General features: G+C 44.0%; 1 pseudogene; it reads left to right on the forward strand.

Moving 5' to 3' along the window:
* Positions 1-14,490: 14,490 nt before the first annotated feature.
* On the forward strand, positions 14,491-14,607 carry LOC136647256 (5S ribosomal RNA; annotated as a pseudogene).
* Positions 14,608-23,741: the final 9,134 nt, after the last annotated feature.

Genomic DNA, 23,741 nt, shown 5'->3' on the forward strand with positions numbered 1-23,741 from the left:
AAAAGGAAAAAGGGGATTTTCTCGTAACAAGAAGGGTTTTAAGAACCCCCTTAATACTTCTATATGGGCAACCTAATTTCTAGTTTCTTTTTAGTGAAGCGGAAACAGGAAACAAAATGTTGGCATTTTATTCATTCCCACTTAGACCCTGTTCTAGAAGTTATACAAATAATGATTCAGAAATCTAAAGAGTTCTGCTCTCAGTGAAGCTACATCTCACAACAATCTGGACAAACAAAGCAATATAGTTTCTTCACAGTGCTTAGTCATGTTTTATTGTGTCTCTCTGTTAGCAAGAGGAACGGGTTTGAGGGCATGACACCTCAATGAGATCTGCAGTGCGTGTGACATTCTGACAAATGGCTACATTGCAGCACACAGTATGACAAAAGAATGTGGCACTCTCCTATAGTAACCACAACCACAACATTTTAAAAGAATCTTTTTATTTTTATTTTTTCCTGAACAAGAAACACAGATAAGAACTTCATGGTGATGTTTCTGAAATCATCAGGGGAGATCTCATCTGTCAGCACACAGCAGAGCCCCTGAGGACCTGTTATGTCACAAAATCCAGAATCTGTATCAGCTGAACCTGTATTCACATTGCAAACTTCTATGCATTTTAAAAAAAAATTCCTATGGTATGTGTAGATAGATGCATGTGTCTGTGCACATTGTTGTTATTATAAAGCAGCGTTCTCTAAACTTTTCGGCCAAAGGGCTGCATCAAATATCTGGCACAGTGTCGAGGGCCGGGGAAAAAAATTAAATATAAAATTTAAATAAATACATTAGAGATGGAACTTCGATGAATGAATAAATGAATGGGCTCAAATGTCCAGGACTTCTCTGAGAACAAACACAGCCCAAGAAATAAAGCACACACTTAAATGGACCCCCATTCTCCCACCCCACAAGCACAACTCTGGTTGTGTTTGGTCAACTGGGCCAGAGGCTCTCAGGGGATCAGAGGCTGGCCGCGGGCTGGATAGATGCTCGCCACAGGCTGCATCTGGCCCCCAAGTCAGGGTTTGGAAGCCCCTGTTATAAAGGGTTCTCAATGAACTTTGTGCATTGAGTTTATAGCATTTTCCTTCTTTTGCAATGAGTGAAGTGTCCTGAGTTATAAAGCAAACATGCCATGTTCCCTAAGGAAAACAACCCTGTATAAGAAATTGGGCCTTCTCGGTGGTGGCTCCTCACCTGTGGAATTTTCTCCCCCTAAAATTAAAAACAGCTCCCTCTCGGGTGTCCTTTCAGCAGGATCTTAAGACCTTTTCATTTCGGGAAGGTTTTGTATGCTGACACTGGGGGCCTGCGCTTTTTTAATGAAACATATTTTAATCAATGTCTGAGTTAATTATGTTTTATTATTTCAATTCTTTTTATTGTATATGTCAGTGGTATTCAAACTGGGGCATCGCAACGCCCCAGCCTGTGGGTCCTGGCCTCTGCACCCTTAAGGGGCGGGGTAGCCAGGAGACAGGGGGAAGGCAGTGGCGCGATCTGCAGGATCACACCACTCAGGGGGCCTGCAGGGGCTTGGGGGCACTTGCCCAAGCCTCATGCAGCCTCCCGGGGGTGCGGGGAGCCCTGCGCAACCTTCAGCAGGGCTCCCCAGGTCAGGAAAAGCAAAAGCGGAGCAATCACGCCCTGCTCTGCAAAACCAGAAGCAGAGCACGATCGCTCCACTTTCCCTTCTGATGGGGCTGCAGGGACTGGGATGCACTCACCAGTCCCTGCAGCAGCCGTCCCTGTTTGTGGCGAGCCCTGTGTGAGCGCCTGCAGGGCTCACCAGGTCAAGGAAAGGGAGAGTGGGGTGATCATGCTCCGCTTCCACTTTTGTGGAAGGAGAGCAGATCGCTCCATTTGGGCAGAAATGGCTTAGGGCACAATCCAAACCTGCGCTGGAGCAGGTAAGCCAGGAGGCTTGCGCTGCATCCAAGGCAGGTTTGCAGCGAGCAGCAGCTCAGCCAGGGGCAAGGGGAAGCTCTTTCCCTTACCCCTGGGTAAGGGCTGCGCGCCCCTATGCGTCTCCTTGGACCTGCACCACCTCTGGAATTGGCGCAAGTCCAAGGAGAACAGAGCAGCTTGAAGTGGCTTGAAGCCATGCATAACTTCCGGGTACCAGCCCCGCCCCCGGCTCCCCGTGCACCCACCCGCCCCGGGACTGCCCTCCCCCGCCCAGAAACACCCCCTCCCACCTCCCTGCCTACCTTTCAGGCTTGGATTGGCGTGGGAGTGCTGACCCAAGCAGTGGCAAGGGATCTGCGGCAGAAGCATCTTCCAGCCTCCATGCATCGGCGCATCTGCATGCACCGATGTTGCTCCCTCCCACGGAGGCGCAAACATGCTTTACGGCACTTTTGTGACCCTCCAGGGCGTCCTAGGCCGGCATAACTGCCAGTTAGGATTGTGCCCTTAATAGTTCATTAGTGTTGCAGGATGAGAGGTATTTTGAAAAGGTTTCTCCTAAGTGAGATGTCAGCTGGTGATGACCATAATTGTTGCACTGAATCTTTCTGACAGCTCACCATCATAACTATTTTCATCAGAATATCAACAAAAGAGCTTGAATGCACCATTTATAGTATCCCACTTATTTCCTTGTGTGCTGGTTGACTTTGTTTTGCAGACATTTCTACTGTATCAAAATTGCTTGCTCTTCTCCCTCCTTCTAGTGCACTTTAAATCCAGCTTAGGTGCCTTGACATTGCTAATAAACCTACTGGAGTCAACAGGGTAAAATTTGGTCCATACAGATCTTTTGTAGGCATTGTGCTTGCTGAGTCTCTCAATGGAGAGCATTTTACTGATAATGACTGAACTATTACATAAGGTGAATACTGAAGCTAATAGACGGATTTCAAAAGATTCGATTGTGTCAGCGCAATGAAAAAATGTATCCATTTGTGGGGTGACAGATAAAAGAGTCAGAACCACTTCCTGCGTAATGAAGTTAGTGAGTACACAGCACATGCATATGGTCTATCCAGTAAAATATGTGTGAGACCAGTGGATACTAGTGGATCAGTGGAAATATGTGTGAATCACAGTTCCTCTTCCCTCATATGGTGGAAGACGTAGAAAGTTTAGTCATGAGGTAGTGCCATAGCTCAATGAATGCTTTGTTGCTTTGCATCAGAGGCATCCCTTGGGGTTGAAGCTTGTTGTTCAGAAAGTAATCACATAGCCCCTGACCTCCCGGGCCACCTCATTGCAAAAAGTCTGCCTCCAGACCACCTCCATTCAGTGATATTTGACCCTCTCTGGGTCCACTTGCTTCGTATTCTTGCTTGCAAGCGGCAAAAACACAATCAATGGTGAGAGTGTGAGGTGGTTGGACCCAGAGAGGGCCAAAAATTGCCAAACGGAGGCTCTGGCAGTGTGGTGTCACCCTTCCTAAGCATGACACCCAGTGTGGCCCTCAGCCCTTGCACTCCCATAGTGACTCTACTACTTTGCATACAGATGGTCCTGGATTCAGTCCCTGGCAACATCAGGTAAGATTGGGAAGGAACGTTGTCTGAAACCCTGGAAAGACACTACCTGTCAGTGTAGACAATACCAAGCTTAATGGACCAGTGATTGGATGCAGTTGAATGAACTGTGTAATCAATAAAGTGGCCCAATTTGCACCAACAATCTTGTCTTGTGTGATTAGTAGCAGGTGTTTTAATGTTGAACTCATGAGGAAAAGCAATTGAGTATGGGGCACTTAAAAGGCACCTGAGAGGAGACATGATTGAGACATTAAAAAAAAAATTATGGAGGGCATGAATAAAGTGGATGAATAGAGTGGCCAGGGCTTGGCTAGCACCGGTGGAGAACTGGAGGTCTGCTGCTTGGTGGTCACACAGACCGCTGGGCAGCAGAGAGGTAGGTGGGAGGCAGGGAGGAGGCATTCCGGAGTGGGAGAGGCAGAGGGAGGGTGAGGAGGAGGCATGCTGGGGGAGGGGCAGGATGGAGGCGGGACCAGTGGAGCAAATCTCCACCGGATCCTGAGCCTCTGTGTCAGGCTGACCACCTGACACGGAGGCTCTTCATTTTCCCACAAGCAAATGATGAAAGTGTGCATCAGATGGTATATAACAGGATATACAGGTTGAGACTCATTATTCGTGAGGGTTCTGTTCCAAGAACTCATGTGGATGGCAAAAAACGTACTATAGCAAATCAACTTAAAAAACAAAGTCTCTTTGATCTGGTGATTGAAAAACAGCCATGCTGACCTTTGTAGTGCACACGGAGTCAATCAGTCTCTCTCCAGGAGCTTAGGCTTCACTAGGAGGCAGCAATCCCTCCCTTCACGAGGAGCCCCAGCAAGGTGGAAAGAATGGAGGTGATAATGGCTGCCATTTAGCCTTCTTGCATGTGCTGGGTGGGGGAAGGGAGGAGTAAAGCCTGCAGAGAGAATGATTGATGGATTGTCAGCCAGCTGCCCTCTCTGGCATTACAGTTTTTCTTTAATTTAAGGGGCTCTTCTCATAGCTTTGAGATAGAAAAATATGTGGATACTTAAGTTATACCTGTAATCACTTGTATGACTGTCTCTCTGCAACAGTAAAAAGCAATTTTTTAAACTGTGATTTTAAAGGGGTGCATTTTCCCCCTTCTCCAGGGATCAGCACATTCCTTCTCATTTGCAGGGGCCATTCATTGAGTCAAATCCATGTATAAAAAGTCCATGTATAACAAGGCTGAACCTGTATACACATGATAAATTTCAGGAGCCACAATTTTGGTCACTAGGATGTCACCCCTATCCTATCTTTAAAAAGGGAAAGAGGGGGGACCCGGGAAACTATAGGCCGGTCAGCCTAATATCTATACCGGATAAGATGGTGGAATACCTCATCAAAGATAGGATCTCAAAACACATAGATGAACAGGCCTTGCTGATGGAGAATCAGCATGGCTTCTGTAAGGGTAAGTCTTCCCTCACGAACCTTATAGAATTCTTTGAAAAGGTCAACAGGCATGTGGATGTGGGAGAACCTGTGAACATTATATATCTGGACTTTCAGAAGGCGTTTGACACGGTCCCTCACCAAAGGCTACTGAAAAAACTCCACAGTCAGGGAATTAGAGGGCAGGTCCTCTCCTGAATTGAGACCTGGTTGAAGACCAGGAAACAGTGAGTGGGTGTCAATGGGCAATTTTCACAATGGAGGGAAGTGAAAAGTCGTGTGCCCCAAGGATCTGTCCTGGGACCGGTGCTTTTCAACCTCTTCATAAATGACCTGGAGACAGGGTTGAGCAGTGAGGTTGCAAAGTTTGCGGACGACACCAAATTTTTCCGAGTGGTGAAGACCAGAAGTGATTGTGAGGATCTCCTCTGAGCTCCAGAAGGATCTCTCCAGACTGGCAGAATGGGCAACAAAATGGCAGATGCACTTCAATGTCAGTAAGTGTAAAGTCATGCACATTGGGGCAAAAAATCAAAACTTTAGATATAGGCTGATGGGTTCTGAGCTGTCTGTGACAGATCAGGAGAGAGATCTTGGGGTGGTGGTGGACAGGTCGATGAAAGTGTCGACCCAATGTGCGGCGGCAGTGAAGAAGGCCAATTCTATGCTTGGGATCATTAGGAAAGGTATTGAGAACAAAACGGCTAATATTATAATGCCATTGTACAAATCGATGGTAAGGCCACACCTGGAGTATTGTGTCCAGTTCTGGTCGCCGCATCTCAAAAAAGACATAGTGGAAATGGAAAAGGTGCAAAAGACTAAGATGATTACGGGGCTGGGGCACCTTCCTTATGAGGAAAGGCTACGGCGTTTGGGCCTCTTCAGCCTAGAAAAGAGACGCCTGAGGAGGGACATGATTGAGACATACAAAATTATGCAGGGGATGGACAGAGTGGATAGGGAGATGCTCTTTACACTCTCACATAACACCAGAACCAGGGGACATCCACTAAAATTGAGTGTTGGGAGAGTTAGAACAGACAAAAGAAAATATTTCTTTACTCAGTGTGTGGTTAGTCTTTGGAACTCTTTGCCACAGGATGTGGTGATGGTGACTGGCCTGGACGCCTTTAAAAAGGGGATTGGACAAGTTTCTGGAGGAAAAATCTATTACCGGGTACAAGCCATGATGTGTATGCGCAACCTCCTGATTTTAGAAATGGGTTATGTCAGAATGCCAGATGCAAGGGAGGGCACCAGGATGCAGGTCTCTTGTAAGCTGGTGTGCTCCTTGGGGCATTTGGTGGGCCTCTGTGAGATACAGGAAGCTGGACTAGATGGGCCTATGGCCTGATCCAGTGGGGCTGTTCTTTTGTTCTTATGTTCTTATCCCCCCCCCCCCCCCAGAATGTCTCATTGGTCCATTTTGAGTTAAGGCAGTGGTTCTCAAATTTTTAACTCTCAAACTCGGACCCACATTTTAGAATGACAATTTCGGGACCCACCAGAAGTGATATCATGGCTAGAAGTGGCAACATCAAGCCATGATAAAACATCATAAAATAAATAATTATAATTAAATTAAGAAAAACAAATAATTAAATAAAGGGAAGGAAGCCCTGTTTAGCAAGTGAATTTTTTCCGTAGCCTGCCTGCAATAACACCCCCCCCCCAACAAAAAAATCAGTGAGTTTTTCAGCTCTGCCTAATGCCCAATTCAATGTAAATTCTTATATTTAAACCATATCACTGTCAGGACCCACCTGGCTTTACTAGTCAAAAATCGAATTAAAATTCACCTTACTAACTCAGGCCTCAGTTTTATGCTTTTGGAGGAGGGGGTGCTGCCTTCTGGAGCATTTGTTGAGCTCCACTTTCATTAGATCGGGGTGTTGCTAGCCTTGCCTTCCCCTTTCCCTGACTTGACCTGGTGCCAAGGCACGTTTGCTTACTCGCAAGTAAATGCGACCATGTGGCTTTGTTTCACTTTCCATAGGGCTCAATACATTCGTCAGCTTGTAGGAAGGAACTTCTTTCTCTGGTGTTTTTCTGGGGGCTGTATTTATAGGATCGGGACCATTCTGGTGTCATCAGATTCCTCTCGGCCTGGAAATTCAGAAAATCAGATTCCTCTCGGCCTGCCCTTTCCAATGGATTAGGGTGAGTTTGCCTACTTGCAAGTAATCGCGCAATATGGCCCAGTTTCACTTTCACTAGAGCGCCATGCATTTTTGTTTTTCTGGTTTTTTGGCCATAACTTTTGACAGAATGTAGATATTTCACTCTGGTTTTTTAATTTTTTTAATTTGCATTCCACTGTAAATTCCACATTGAATTGTATATAGCATGATGGGGTTATTCCTAACCACCACGATTTTAATGATTTTGGTCACTTGTGATATCACCTCCCCCCAAGGCTGCTACCTAGGGTGGACTGCCCCCCTGCCCCTTGCTAGCTACACCACTGCTTCCACTACTGTCTGACTCTGCCTTACCTATCCACACTAATGCTTATTGGCCCTTTTGTCTTCCTGCCTTTTTAGTTTGTGTGATTACAGGCTTTCAGTCCAGGACTGACTCTTTAGAACTGTGTAATGTCTGACTCATGATACTGCCACTAACTAAATGTTAAGAAGTGGTAATTGTAATAATAGGTCATCATCATCATCATGTACCACATTGTGTCTGGCTGCAAACTGAGGACGTGTACTGGCCCATGGTCTGACTTTTTCTATGAAGGTTACTCTGTCCTTGAATGGCTGCATGAACTGGACATTGACATTTGACCTAGTCTGATATATAAGTCCATGTATTATATGCCATACACTAAATAAATAAAATTCATCATCATCATCATCATCATCATCATCATCATCATCATCATCATCTGGTTTCTATGTTGGGCAGTTATGTAGCAATTTCTGGGAGTATGTTTACTCTTGGGCCAGAACTACATATTGCATTAAATATTCAGTTACCACTAAAAATGAAACCAAAGATGTGTTTAATTTTGCCCTCTGTTGGCCCAGCTGCATGCTTTGGGGTGGCAGGGGATAGGAATGAATGGTCAGATGCATAGGAGGTGGCTGAGAACCATTATTTCCATCCTAAACATGCAGTGATACTTCATCCAAGTCCTCTTTGCTCAGTCATTCTTCTGCTGTAAAAGTCCATTACCATGCATTCCCCAATAAATACAGCCGACAACAGGTATGGGATTAAATGGGCCACTTTATTAACTTACAACAAGAGCAACAAGGCAAAATAGGAAACAATACCCAAACTAAGTGCGGGGTTCTAAATGGGGGAAACGACCTAGCCGTCTACTTCCCCCAGTCTCATAGGGCGTCCACCCAACTCCAGGCGTAGCTCAATAGTTATTAAGCCCGCCTTTCACTGTCGCCCAAAGAGGGTAAGCCAGCCAAACTACTCTGCCTTCAGGTCACCCCTGCAAGGCCCTAAAGTTCAGACCAGGGGCTAGCCAGCCTGCCTCCCCGAGCCGGTCAAGCATTCAAAGAGCGGTTCTGGTTCACCCCTGCCCTTGCTGGCTTAGATTGGACGCCGGAGAAGGTCTTCTGTCTACCCACCCCGCACTTACGGAACTGAGCCGGGTCTAGCGCCTGCGCGCTAGATCAGGCTCAGTTGTCCCGCCCCCCCAAGGCCAGCCAGCCAATCAGCTGGCAGCAAAGTCCTGCTGCCGGCTGATAGGGGGATCAGCCTGGCAATCATTGCTAGCGTGCCCATACAGGCACGCTAGCTGCCTTTCACTCAAAGAGTAATGGACCATAGGGCTGAACAAATCTAGATCTGATTTACGTTCTTATTCAACCCTGTATCTGTTACTGCTAAATGTTCATCACTGTGGAAGCTGTCTTCTTTCCATTCTTTTTTATTTTTTTCAAGATTTGCAGAGTTCTGTTTTCAGCCCTTTGTAAAATAGCCAATGCATTCTGAAACATGCCTGATCTCATCTGATCTTGGAAGCTAAGCAGGGTAAGGCCTGGTTAGTACTTGGATGGGAGACCGCTTGGGAATACCAGGTGCTGTAGGCTTATACCATAGTCTTTTGAGACTGAAGGTTGCCAACCATTTCTGAAACATTTGATTTGATGGTTCTAATGTGCAAAAAGTCAGAAAGCCCCTGTTACCTTGCAAAAGAGGTGACATGGAGAATTTACCTTTTTCCATTTAGCTGTCCCTTACAAGAGAACAATTGATTATTCCTGTGCGTTCTTTAAACAAAAGTGATCAATGAGTCAAATATCGATGCTAGATCTACATAATCAGTAGCAAATTTTGCCGACAGGAGACAAGAAGAGACTGGAAAGGGTATCAGCCAAGTGTCAGGAGACAAAAGATGGTTAGATATAGCTGATTTACTATATAACTGATTGACTGTAATAGGTTTTCTTCAAGGTTGGAGCACAGGAATGCTTTGGGTTTATGATTTGGCTACGATTTTTATTGTTTTCTTTTTTATTCTATAATAGACATCTTGGCTTTCATTGGTTTTATGAATTTCTGGCACAATGAAACTGCACTGAGTTTCCATTTCATATTTTCAAGGTGACAGCCTATGGCTCTGGGCTGCTTGTAAATTAATATTTATTAGTATATAAACCTCTTCAGATTTCTTAGCATTTATCCCCACCAAAATACTGGGAAGTCGGCTACGGTGAGAGTTACTTTATCAAGAGCATCCACAAAGTGTCATGGTTCAGCAGGGATTTGGACTTGGCTGTTCCACATTCAAATCCAGTGATTTGTCAGTGAGCCTTCCTAATAATGATTCTGCGTCTGAAAACCTCATTGAGCCCTTAAAATTCAATCCTTACTTCACATGGATGAACATTAAATCCCTATTGTACCAGGAGGATAAATGGCTAAGCACTTGCTGCTGATGGAAATTTAATGGTTGCAAAAATTAGAGAATTTCATATTATTAGAAACCTACCACTTTTTAAGTGGCAGCCATTCTTTAACTGAGTTGTCTTCTAATGACTTGCATGTCACAGGCTAGTAATGTTTGGAAAGGCCACAGGCAACATCTCTCAGGAAGTTCTTGCACTTTACTGTGCTCTGATGTAGCACCATTCATTTCAGTGGGGAAATTACAGGATACTTTTCCGGATGATTATGGGCCCAGTCCCCCCCCCCCCACCATGTTATATAATGCAGCTGCACGTACAGAGGCTATACTGCACACTGCGGGGAGGGGGTGAAAAGACAGCCTACAAGAAGTAAATAAAAACATTTTCCTGACCCATCATTAGGCTGCTCAATTGCCTATGGGTCTTCTCAGACCTACATCAGCTATAGAGCTGGCACAAGTCTGAGGAGAGCCAGGGGGCAGAGAGGGCATACAAATGGGGGATAAATCTGGTATGCATGACTGCGTTGGCTCGGTCATGTCGTGAGAATGCATGATGGCCAGATCCCAAAGGATCTCCTGTATGGAGAACTCGTCCAAGGAAAGCGCCCTACAGGTAGACCACAGCTGCGCTACAAGGACATCTGCAAGAGGGATCTGAAGGCCTTAGGGATGGACCTCAACAAGTGGGAAACCCTGGCTTCTGAGCGGCCCGCTTGGAGGCAGGCTGTGCAGCATGGCCTTTCCCAGTTTGAAGAGACACTTGGCCAACAGACTGAGGCAAAGAGGCAAAGAAGGGCAGCCCATAGCCAGGGAGACAGACCAGGGACAGACTGCACTTGCTCCCAGTGTGGAAGGGATTGTCACTCCCGAATTGGCCTTTTCAGCCACACTAGACGCTGTTCCAGAACCACCATTCAGAGCGCGATACCATAGTCTTTCGAGACTGAAGGTTGCCTACTAGTAGTAATACTGTTAATAATAGTAGCATGACTGCTTCCAGATCACTCCCTACCTTTGCCAACGTGGCTCCTCTCCCAAAACATTCCATTGCTTTCCCTCCCTGCCCACAAACCGCCACCCCCACATCAGCTGACCTGCTCCAGTGCAGACTGCCTGTAACCGCATCAGGACTTCTATGTTGGTAGCATTCGCTTGGAAATGACAGCTGCTGCTGGCATGCCCAGAGAGCTGCAATACTCACAATTCCCCTATAAGCTATAAAAGGTATACATACAAAAAAAAAGCAATACAACATATTTCTGGGTATCTTTGCATCATATATCAGAAGATCTTCATTTATTGAAACTGCTTCTCTGCTTTTTTTGATACACAGTTAACTCAACTGCTTTCACAGTGTCCTAAGACTTTCTCAGCCATTCCTGGAATGGAGGTTTCAGCTGCAGTTTCCAGTGCTTTGCAAACATCACCCTTGCCGTGACCAAAGGATTCATCACCAGATCGTGGTATTTAATTGGCACTGTTGCAGGAATGAAATTAATGAAGTAGGAATGCGTGACCTGGAATAATATTTTGCTACCAGAATGGATATTATTTAGTTTTATCCTGTGGGATCAAATGGATCTAAGGGTGTCTGCTGAACAGAAGACAAACAAAATTATTCAAAAGTTTTGAAAAGGTTCATGACATGCAAAGATGATGCTTGCAAAACAAATAGGATGTTGAAATGCACCTGAAGTGGTGATATGCCAGTGTGCTTATAACAGAATTTGTCCCTTTGTTCATTCTTTCGGTATACAGAGATTAGATATAACTGATTGTGTGCTATTCATCATCTATAATGTTTACATATTCCTATTATTTGTACACTGCAGTTTGATGATAATAAAACAAACAATGCTCCAAAAATCTATGATTTCATGGCTTAAACACACACACACTCAACTAAGGAGATGTGTGCAATGATGCTGCACTTCTAATAATCCAGTTTGTGCATGGTTCTTTTTCATTGCTGTTGTTATTGTGGCCTTTGGTACATTCTGGTCGCAATATTTGAGAAGGATATTTTTCAGAAAGTATTCCCCAAATACCAAGAAGTTTATGCAATGCCACATTCAGTCAAGATGCTGGTGGAGCCAATCAAATTTTGAGGAACTATGGAAAGGGGTGGGTGCAAGGAAAGACCACTGCTTCCTAGGTCTGTTAGGAAAACTGATGCCTGAACTAGGAGAAGGGGCATTGGCTCAGTGGAGAAGAAATCTTTGCATGCCAAAGTGCTATTCTTCAATAGGAGTTCAATCCTTCATATCTCCAGATACAGATGGGAAACAGTGACAATACCATTTCATCCTGGACAACAGCATCTCAGTCAAATGTTTTCCCTGAGGCTTTGGGTGGGCTACTGTGAGACACAGGAAGCTGGACTAGATGGGCCTATGGCCTGATTCAGCAGGGCTCTTCTTCTGTTCACATGCATATTGGTATTGGACATTTGTGTCCATTCCTTTTGTGTCCCAGACATTTGTATCACAACATATATATATCTTTATATTAGACGTGCTTTTTAATTTTTATAATGCAAAGGTAAGGTTAGAGTAGGGTTTAGGGTTGGGATAAGAGACTTTATGGGGTTTGTTGGCCAGTTATAATAGAATGCAAATGATCGGGAACTCAAAAAAAAAACCCAGATGCGAATATCCAGGGGCACAACAACTGGGATGCATTTAACCAGGACATAACTGTCCAGGACGCAAATACCCTACAATGGGAAACATTTCTGCCTGAAACCTTGGATTGTTGCTTGTGATCAGGGTAAGGAAATGGGTGCTAGATAGACCAATGGTCTGATTCTTCTGATTAGAAGACAGCTGGTACCCAAGAATCAGCATCCAAGATACCATTTGTTCAATAAAGAAAAGGAAGCGTGTAATCTATTTATAAAATGATCCAAGTCAAGTATCCTCTATCCTCTCATATTCCATTATGCTGTTCCACAATGCCAAAATGTTAATTCATGCTTCCAAACAGACGTGTGCCTTTCTTAGAAATAAATTGAGTCTAAGAACCCTGCCTTGCCCACTGTTTTGCTTCTAGAATAGTAGAAGGGATGGAGAATTGTTGGAACGGGGGGTGAGGATCAGAATAGCGCAGTGATAACATGGATACATTTCATGTGAATCTCATTTTTAACTGAAATGTGCATTTAATAAATGATTGTTATTACCAAATGCACACCAAATGATAAAGGATGTTTAATACATATGACTTAGTATGGCAAGTGGAAATTCAGTTCGCTCATTTCCTGATGTGCAGTGACTCTTAACTGCTACTTTAATATTATTCTAATCAGATTTTCCTTTTGCATTTAATACAGCTGGGATGAAGCTTTATTAGTTTGAATTCATCTTTGGAATGCCTTTTTGCTGTTATTGCTTAGTAATTTTTCCTATGGATAGATTGCAGTGCTCGGTTATTTTTGTACATCTTTCCTTCCTCAGCTTCTGTTGCTGTGAATGAGGTGGGGATTTTTTTTCTACTGGGTTTTTTATTATTATTTTATATTTATATTTTATTATTTTGATAGAATAGAGATATTTCAATGCAGTTTGTTTCATTGAATTCTGTATGAAATTACACATTGAATTACATATGATGGTATTATTCAAAAATACCAAGATTTTAAAAATTTTGACCAGTAGCACCCCTCTGTGCATGTCACCCGGTGTGGCCCGTACCCCCCTAGCAACACCACTGACCTCAGAGCTGAATTGCAGCTGCATCAGTGCTGAAAAGTGGGATAGGTCTGGGCCCTAAATCACAGTGAGACCAAAATGGTGACCCCTAATCCAACATTTCCTGCTTCAAATGTTGTCTCAGCCATTATCTCACCATGTGGTCTTTGGTCAGCCACTCCCACTCAGTTCTAGGTCACCATCTGCAAAAGGTGGATAATTATATTGAATTACAAAAATTAGTGCTAGCTTCATAGACTGGAGCGGAATACATCAAAAACAATTCCATATCTTTACTTCTTGGTTTTCAGCAGCTTGATATGCATTCAGGAAGCTCTAATCCATGTATGCACACACACGTATGTGTATGATTCTCCTGATTTATGTTATCTGCATAATGCCATTCACCCATCCCATGTCAATTTGCACTGCAGACATGGCTTTGCCCTGTTTCAATACAGAAGAAAGCAATGAAGAATTGTGTGAGCACCATGTTGTTTCAATCCACCCTCTTTCATAAACACATTTCAGCTACAGTGGTAGTGCACTAACAGCCCATTCCTAGGCATGTCCACTCAGAAGTAAGTCCCATTAGAGTTAATGGGGCTTACTCCCAGGAAAGTGTGGATAGGATTGGGCTGTAAATTGACTACAGTCATATTGCCTGACTGCTATAAAGGATGAGTGCCAAGCTTTATGCACATCTACTAAATTCAACACTGCTCTGTTCCTCCTCTTAATGTTTTTGGCCTCTGTTGCTTCTAGCCTTATACTCAAGCTATGAACTATTGTTCATTGTCTCCCATTCCAACCCTTGACAACAAGTTCTGAATTCTGTAGGACCCCATAACTATATGCAACCATGCTGACAAAATTACAAATCCATTCAATCAGAGTCTTGAAAGCAAAGCTGGCTTGGTCCTATTGATCACAAAGGAATCTCATTGGCTTAAATGCAGCTGGTTCAGATGTTCAGCGTTGAGGGATAAATCAATGCAAATTATGCATACTGGACAGCAACTGTTACCCTGCACATGCCCGATCTCGTCTGATCTTGGAAGCTAAGCAGGGTCAGGCCTGGTTAGTACTTGGATGGGAGACTGCCTGGGAATACCGGGTGCTGTAGGCTTATATGTAGGTGCTGGTTTTGACCTTTAAAGCCCTATACTGCTCTGGGCCAGGTTATCTTAGAGATCGCCTACTCCCGTACAATCCGGCTCGTCCTCTCAGGTCATCAGAGAAGGCCTTTTTACAAGTGCCGCCGCCTAAGGAGGTACGTGGGGCGGCGGCAAGAAATAGGGCCTTCTCAGTAGTGGCACCAATGTTGTGGAACTCCCTTCCCCTTGACTTGAGAATGGCTCCCTCTCTTGAGTCCTGAAGACTTTGTTGTTTAACCAAGCCTTCTGACGTTCTGGCCTTTTTAACATCTTTTATATATCTTTTAGTTGCTTTTTTACAGGCCCGATTCCTCTAAGAACTGCTGTTTTATGCTCTTTTATTCTGACTCTTCTGACTACTGTTTTTATGGGTTCTGCTAATGTGTTTTTTAATATGTTTTATCTGTGAAATTATGTTTTAATTTGTTTTATATGTTGTTAGCCGCCCTGGGTCCCTTTTTGGGAGAAGGGCGGGATAAAAATAAAGTTTTATTATTATTATTATATACCATAGTCTTTCGAGACTGAAGGTTGCCAACCATGCATACTGATTTTACAGGTCATATGACAGTGTTAGAGAGCAACAGATAGAATGAAAGAATTCAGTTCTGTTGAAATCAGTGGGCTGAGCCAGATTAAGCCCAGGCCATTCTCTATGTAAATACATGCAGACTTGTGGTATAAAGTACACACAAAGTTGCCTGGATAGCACAGAGATCAAGAACTGATTAATAGTCTGTCTCATCCCCAGCATGTGTGACATGGGACACATGCATCATTTTTTTTCCTGTTCTTGAACCTTCTGTACCCTCTTCAGCCAGACCAGTGAAAAGTCATCATCCTTCTGAGTGTCTCGTTAATTCAAAAGGTTGATTTGCTTCAAAGAACATCAGCATTGGACCTGCCAGAGTGATATTCCTGACCAGTTTAGACTGGTACAATATGTAGGTCAATTAAAAAAGGTAATGCTGGTTGAAAAACTCTTTTATTATGCAACACTTGCCACCATTCCCCACATGGCTCTTCATCAGGGGTAGTGATAGAATATGAAAACACTTCACCTTAAGTAGGGAGGAAGCAATCATCCCTGGTCAATTGGTCCACAGTCATTGCTGAACTGTGAACAGCTGGCGGTGAATAACACTCATCTCATTGAGAATTGCAGCACACCAGCTATGTGCTGCTTGCCAGATGCCCTATTTGCTCCTTCCTTTAAAAGGGACAAAATTCTTTGGAAACTTTAAAAAATGTTCACCACATGGTATCTTGACAATAGACTCTCTTTCTCTCTGTGTAACAAAAGAATAATGGCACTTACAAATAATGGCAAATGCATTGAGTTTTGAGGTCAAGGATGGAGTTTTTGAAGGTGTCATTACTGTTTACCATTTCAACAGCAATGTTAATGTGCAAGGTGTTTTGAAATCGTTCTTTTGTCCTTGTAACAACTGAGGAAGGACCATCCTTTTGACAGCAGAGTACAAATCAGGAGGCAGAGGGGACATGAAAAGGTATCTTAGCATTTATTGTAATGATGTCAGGACTCTCATTCAAGGTTGGTCATATTTGTTTTTACTAAGGGACGGAACCATCGTTGGACTAGAGAGCCTGACACTTAAATGTTACTGGGTATGCTTCTAAGACACAGATAGCATGTGCACATGGCAGAAATCTATTGTGTGTGCAAGGTACAAGAGTAGTGGCTCATTATTAGAGGTGGGTTAAAACAATTTTATTTTTTTTCCACAGATTTTGGTGATTTCCAAAACTAGAAGTGCAGAAAGCGTTGCTATGTGTTTTTATTCAATTTACATTATAATTATAAATTTAAATCACTTTAAAAGTGTACTAGGAAAGTGATATGGGGGTGTAGTGTCGGCAAAGCACACACCCCCATTAAATAATGAATAAAAACCAGATAGAATAGGGTGTGTGTGTTTTTTTTTGGTAATTTGGGTTTTTCTGTTTGTTTTTTGAAAAAAAGAGAAGTGCAGAAAGCAGCGTAATGTTTTTTTATTTCATTATCACCGTTTTCACCCACCTCTGCTCATTGCACAACTTGATGGAATGGCATGAAATGAGGAGGGATGCAAGGTTGGAGGTGCAACAGTGGTTTGCGGAGTGAGACCAGTTTGTAGCATTGTAGAGATTACAAGGGAGCTGGGCACCAAGGCGTAGCAATCTCGTGGTTCAAAGGCAGGGAGAAAAGCAGAAAAAAGGACAGGGAAAGCAAACCCCAGAGAGCTAGGCAGTAGCCTTAGCTGGTTCCAGGGAGGGAAGTGAGGGAGCTGGAACTGAAAGTGTTCTTTCAGCTGAGAGGTGAGAGGTGGCTGAGTGAGTGCTTGAGTGGTGGTTTGCAGTAGAGCATAAGGAAGGACGCAGGACAGAAAGGTGAATGGTTGGGAGTGGTCTGGTGCTTGAGTGCTGGCCGGCACAGCAGTTCTTGGGTAGTGGAGGAAATGAGGGTGCTTGCTGCAGCTTCAGTGCATAACTGAGCAATCCATGAGCACAGTAAGCAAGCAGCAAACACGAGGATGGCTTCTCAATGGCTTTGGAGGCCCAGGAGTCAATGAGCATGCAACTCTTGCATCCATTTTGCTATGAAACTGGAGAGGGAAGCTAATGTTGCATCATGTCTAGATTCAAATCTGCTGATCAAACAAGGTGAGTCAGTCATGGAATTTTCCAAAAAGAGAAGGATAGCAAGCCTTATCCTAAGCTAGACAGTTGGGGTGGGTTTTGTTCTGATGCACCAAAATTTGAGCTTTTCCCTAAGACTTGTCTGGGATCTGAGGTTTCTTCGCCATCTTTCCAAACAAAATACCAGAAGACTGGTCCAGGTCATGTTCTCCGGCATGTGTCTAGTACCACATACTGAAAAGGCCAATCCGGGAGTGACAATCCCTTCCACACCGGGAGCAAGTGCAGTCTGTCCCTGGTCTGTCTCCCTGGCTTTGGGGAAAACACAGGTCATGGTTCAGGATGTGGACTCACCTCCCTGCATTACAATCTCTGAGCATGAACTGGAGGTTGTCCATGACTTTGTGTACCTTGGCTCAATGATCTCCGACACTCTTTCTCTCGATACCGAGCTAAACAAGCGCATCGGTAAAGCAGCTACCACGTTTTCCAGACTCACAAAGAGAGTCTGGTCCAACAAGAAGCTGACGGAACATACCAAGATCCAGGTCTACAGAGCTTGCGTCCTGAGTACACTTCTGTACTGCAGCGAGTCATGGACTCTTCGCTCACAACAGGAGAGGAAACTGAGCGCTTTCCACATGCGCTGCCTCCGACGCTTCCTCGGCATCACCTGGCAGGACAAAGTTCCAAACAACACAGTCCTGGAACGTGCTGGAATCCCTAGCATGTATGCACTGCTGAAACAGAGACGCCTGCATTGGCTTGGTCATGTTGTGAGAATGGATGATGGCCGGATCCCAAAGGATCTCCTCTATGGAGAACTCGTGCAAGGAAAGCGCCCTACAGGTAGACCACAGCTGCGATACAAGGACATCTGCAAAGTACCACATACACATGTATTTAAAAATGTGTCCGGCTATGTAAAGCCACAACTTCCATAGACCGTATTCCTGGAATAATCTACATTGCTCCATGTAGAAGAGTAAGAGGAGTAGGGCTAGCTTGCAGCTCCAGAACTCCGTGATACCAGAAAAATGCTGCAAAATGTCCCTATTTAACCACAAGGTATTCCATAGAACGTCACATAGACATTCCATAGAATGTACTTGTCACAAGGTACTTTATAGAATGTCAGACCATATGGAGTGTCTCAGTGACCTATTGTGGCATACACCCATCCCAAAGAAACATCTTGCTCAAGGGGCCTGGCTTTGTTGGTGCCTGCTAATGCACTTTTTTGCACACACTGAGTGACATGCAAAATATTTCTGCAGTGTTGAAATATCTTGTTATGCTGCTGAAAAATATAGCGAACATAAAATATGCTGTTTTCAGAACAAAACTGGAGAAGCAAAATAGGGAGGGGAAAAAAGACAACTAGCTAATTTAAGGCATTTTGTGCTAAACTGTTTACAAAATGAACAAGGAATATTGTGGCCTCAAGCGCCCCACTGGATACTGGCTTCTGTTTACTCCAGCTGTGCCAAAGCCCTATGGTGAGAGGCAAAGCAAATACATCAGCTTACAACAACCATCAGAAGAAGATACTTTTTGAACAATTAACATATAGAACCGCCACTCATCACAATGTTGCAGAACAGAATTGCTTTGAGAGGAATTGCAGTATCTCCTTAGCGGTGTAAGAAACGTCAGTTACTGATAGCCCAATGTCAAGCTCTCCTCTGTTGAACCTACAAACCTGTTTCCAGGTTTTGCAAATCAAACTCCAGCTGACACACCTAGTAAACAGTCCAGATATCACAGATAATGTAGAAAGATGCCCTCTACTGAACCAGACCATCTAGCTCAGTGTTGGTCCTTCTAGCTGAATAATACCTACACTGACTCGTGAAAACGCTCCAAGTTTTCAGACATGGAGATAGCAGAGATTGCACTCATATGCCAGCATGTTAGATCTATTCACAAGACTGGGATCTCACAACATTAACACCAAGCTATTCAAGAGAGAGATGATGTGCTTCACAGGTTTGCTTGCAATGGCATCAACAGTAAATAAGAATGATGGAAACTACACTTCCCTGGGTATCTAGGGTCTGTGGCTGCTGCTGCACAAGTCTGTAGTAGCATCCATAAGCACTGGGAAGGCTAATTCAGTGCCCAAGAAAATCCTGCAATCAACCTGGTAAGTGACGAGAAGGGGACTGGAATGGATGGCTCAGATTGGGTAATGGAATGCGGCCTGATCTACTCCAGATGTAATTCTACTTTGGGATTATTTTACTGAATGTCTAAGAAGACATTCATCCAAACAACCTGTGTTCAATGAATTCTTTCAGGAGACATCTGCCAATCAGTAGACCTATTAAACAGATGTTCCTCCATTTGCCTGTATAATTGGACAATAATATTACTTACAAGATGAATTGTGTGCAGAAGTGCTTATGGTGTGCTGTCTTGATGTAATTCTTAGAGCAAACCTGTGAGATAAGTGCTGGTAGGCCCATATTGCAACTGAGGAGGAGAGGGAGTGGCTTGCATACAGCCAGCTTGTGAGTTCATGGCAGGGATGACATTCAAACCAAGGAAATCCTCAGTTGCAGCAAAGTTGCAGCAAAATCCTCAGTTGTACCTCCTGGTAGCCTGCATTGTTGCCAATGGATCTCCTTGGACATATGCCAGCTATTTTGCTGGCATAACATCAAGAAGAGGAAGGTGAAGGTCTGGACTGGGACAGGGAAATTGGATCTGGAGTGTATGACTGCCACCAAGATCCACTTCCTCCTGCCCACAAATTGCCCCATCTGCCACCTTTTCTGCACTGGTGGAGCATCTGGGCAGTTCTGTTACATGCACAGAGCCTCCAACCATCTCTACCGGTGGCTCCATTGCACATGACAGGGGTGTGACATTTGCACCATTGCAAGGTGGCTTATGGCAGTAGATGGCTAGATATGCTGCTGTCTATGGCCCTTAGGATTAGGCTGCAATCATATACACACTTACCTGGGAGTAAATCCCAAAGAGACTTTCTTCTGAGTAGCCATGGATTGTGACTAGGATTGTATTGTTAGTCTCTATGCCAGCAGGCACCAAACCCTGACCCACAGGTTGGACCCAGTGCCTAGCAAATGCCTTCCTCCATGTGCATGGCACTTACTGTTCTGCCGTGCAGCATCCTATCTTGCCATCCAATCTCTGCATTAAGTTGCTCCAAGCAGCTGCTTCTGCTGCCCATCACCCTAGCACAGGGGTACCCAAACCCTGGCCCTGGGGCCACTTGCAGCTCTCAAGGACTCCCAGTCCAGCCCTCAGGGAGTCCCCAGTCTCCTTTGGCCCTCTGGAGACTTGCTGGAGCCTGCGCTGGCCTGATGCAACTGCTCTCAGCATGACAGCCAACTGTTTGACCTCTCGCGTGAGCAGTGGGACGAGGGCTCTCTCCCCCGCTTGCTGTTTCACATCTATGGTGCAGCAGTGGCAGCAAAGAAAGGCTAGCTTTGCTTTGTGCAAGGCCTTGAGCTATTGCAAGACCTTAATTCATTCATATGAGTTCCATCTCTAAAATATTCATTTATGTAAATTTATTCAAATTTGAAATGTAAATTAATTCTTTTTTTCCAAGTCCCCGAGACTGTGTCAGAGAGATGATGTGGCCCTCCTGCCAAAAAGTTTGGACACCCTGCCCTAGCAGGCTCTGCGTCCCGCTTTTGGTTTGGAGACGGCTGTTCTATGCTACAGCAGTTCTTGTGTCCTGCCCTACCAGATATATTTCTTCAGAAATGTTTCAGAGGTGGCTTTCAGGAAGCATTTCACAAAGCTGGGTGGTGCAACAGATTAGCAATCATCTTATATCCAAGAAATGCTGCTATACTGCTGGGTTGTGTCTCAGTAGCCCCCATGGAAGAGGGAATTGTGCAGATATATTCAAAACCATATGCCTCGAACGTCCTCGAAAGCAAACTGGCAACCGGATCCTCAGAGAAATCTTTCTCATGGAGTCTGACCATGGCAGAGTGCTTTGATGAACAATCTTTGTGTGCGGGAAGATTTTACTGATGCCAAGAGGCAGCCAATTAATTAATAGTTTTTTTAGAAGAAACTTGTGATCCACATATTGCTTTTTCTGTTAATTTCTCCAGGCTTTTCCCCACCTTTATAATGATTTGAGATTTGAAAAGAAAGGGCACTTAGTCTGAGTTTCCAGCTAATTAGAGAATTTTGTATTTTATTGATTTTTCGCCAAAGGGGAGCAATTTACAAAAAAAAAGCCGCATTACACTGGGGGCACTTGCAGCTTGATGAAGCTTTGGATTTGAAGAGAGTTTTATAAACTTTTAATAATGCTTTATTTATTAACCTTTTACCCAAGTACTTATTCTACCTGCATTTTAGATTACCAGGAAAAACGCAAATTGAACAGCGTGCCTAATTAGTCATTATCTCCCTTATTAATTTAAGGACCTTAGAAACAACTATTTTATTCAGCTCTTCAATCACTTCTCAAAAAGAATGCCTGAGATGCTAAATTTGGACTGTGTTTATTAGAATTTTTTTCAACCCAGAAGTTGTTTCTGTTCAAAATAGCATTTGTAGATGGAGGTATTGACTGTCAAAAGAAATAATTATAAACTCTCTGTTCAGATGCCAGTTTTATGGCACAATCATATTCTTGAAAAATGCTGGTGCAGCGACTGCTGTGTTGGCCTAGGGGATCACAAAAGCACCATACGTTCCAAGGCACCTGTAGAGTAAGCAGGCCCAGCAGGAAAGTCTGGCCACCCCACCAGCACTGGATCCAGATGGAATGCCTGATCGAACAAGCAAGCACCTGCTGGGCAGTGCAGAACCTAGGAGAAGGCAGGGAGAGGCCTGGTTGCAATCTAATAGGAGGGTGGAGACTGGGGCAGATCAGGCCCAGGGCGGGGGGCATCAGCGGCACAGGTAGAGCCTGAATCCCATTCCCCCTCCTGGGCTTGAATTCTCAGTATGGTGCTTCTTGGACTTGTGCCAGCCATTTGGCAGCTGAAGATCTGAGTTGTCCCATTGAGCAGACTGGGGCTTTACATGAAGCAAGGGGACAAAAGTCCCCTTATCCTGAAGAGATCTCTAGCATGCTCCTTCCCAGTGCTGGATACTAAAGTACTTTGAACAATTCTCCCAGTGAAAGCAAATCCTTCACCCTTCAAAAAGGTATACAGTCAGACCATGTTATCTGTGAGCGAACTGTTCCTGAACCTCCCACGGATACCTAACCCTGCAGATAATGAAATCTGTAGGTTGCAGTCCATAGGACCTCTAGAGGTGACCAGAGATGTTCTCCAGTTCCGTCTGGAGGCGTTCTGAGGCCCGCAGAGGCAGTGTGCAGCCTCTTTGGTTCTCAGAAACACACCCAGGAATTATAGAAGGAAACTTCTGGTTATTGCCAGAAACTGGAAGTGCCCTTTTTCACCTCTGGGGGCCTTTCTGAGACCTGGAGAGGCTGAGTGCAGTCTTTTATCAGTGGATACAGATACTGTAATGGTGTCTTAAAGGGCAATCCAATATATGGCTATGCAGAAGTAAAACCCTTTGAGTGTAACACGACTTGGTCTCTAGTTAATGTGTATAGGATAGTATTCTTAATGACCCTTATATTAATCTTCCATTTAAATAGCATAAATCAAAGTATCATACTTCATCTTCTTATTGAAATGCCATTTTGCTTTGAATACTACAGGAGTTCTAGTGGTTCTAGGGAGAAAAATTAATGTTGACCTGTATCTGTATCACACAATGGACAATACACAGCCCAAAGAACTGATTGTGTCTTCTTTGCCACTTTTTCATATTGCAATCTGTCTGTAAAATAGCTCTGAAAATGGGGCTGTGAAACATGTAACAGCTAAAAATAATTAAAGATGCCAAGTTTCTGTTTTTGTTGTACACTATTTGCATTGTACTTTTTTCCCCCAAATTAAGCAATCAGTGAAGGATACAGCCAATATGGTGTTTCTGTAGAAACAAAAATCTCATCTGTACAATAATTAGAATGTAGATGGATGGTGTTCCAGATGGTGCACATGGAATGAGAAGGCTAGCTTTGCACCAGATGGTATTATGGACCATGGATAAAGCAACGGGATAATCCTTATAATATTGTGACATGTTAGATGAATAAATATAGTATTTTGATGAAAAAGAGGCAAGTTCCTCAGAAATTTAAGGAGCTGAAGTGGCGTAAATCCAAGGATGTTCTTATACAGGAAAGGCAACACTGCAGGATGAAATCAGAAAATCTATTTATGTTCCACTCCAAAGGGGGTGTGGCCATTATCATTTATTGCAATCATTTCTGCAAAGACAATTATCAAGATTTTGTATTTGAAGTTTAGCTTTTAAATCTCATTCTCTAGGACAGTGATTTTCAACCTTTTTCATCTCACGGCACACTGATAAGGTACTAAAATTGTCAAGGCACACCATCAGTTTTTTGACAATTGACAAGGCACACCATGCTGGTGGGGAC

This window comes from Tiliqua scincoides, chromosome 3 (assembly GCF_035046505.1).
Source record: "Tiliqua scincoides isolate rTilSci1 chromosome 3, rTilSci1.hap2, whole genome shotgun sequence".
Lineage (NCBI taxonomy): Eukaryota > Metazoa > Chordata > Lepidosauria > Squamata > Scincidae > Tiliqua > Tiliqua scincoides.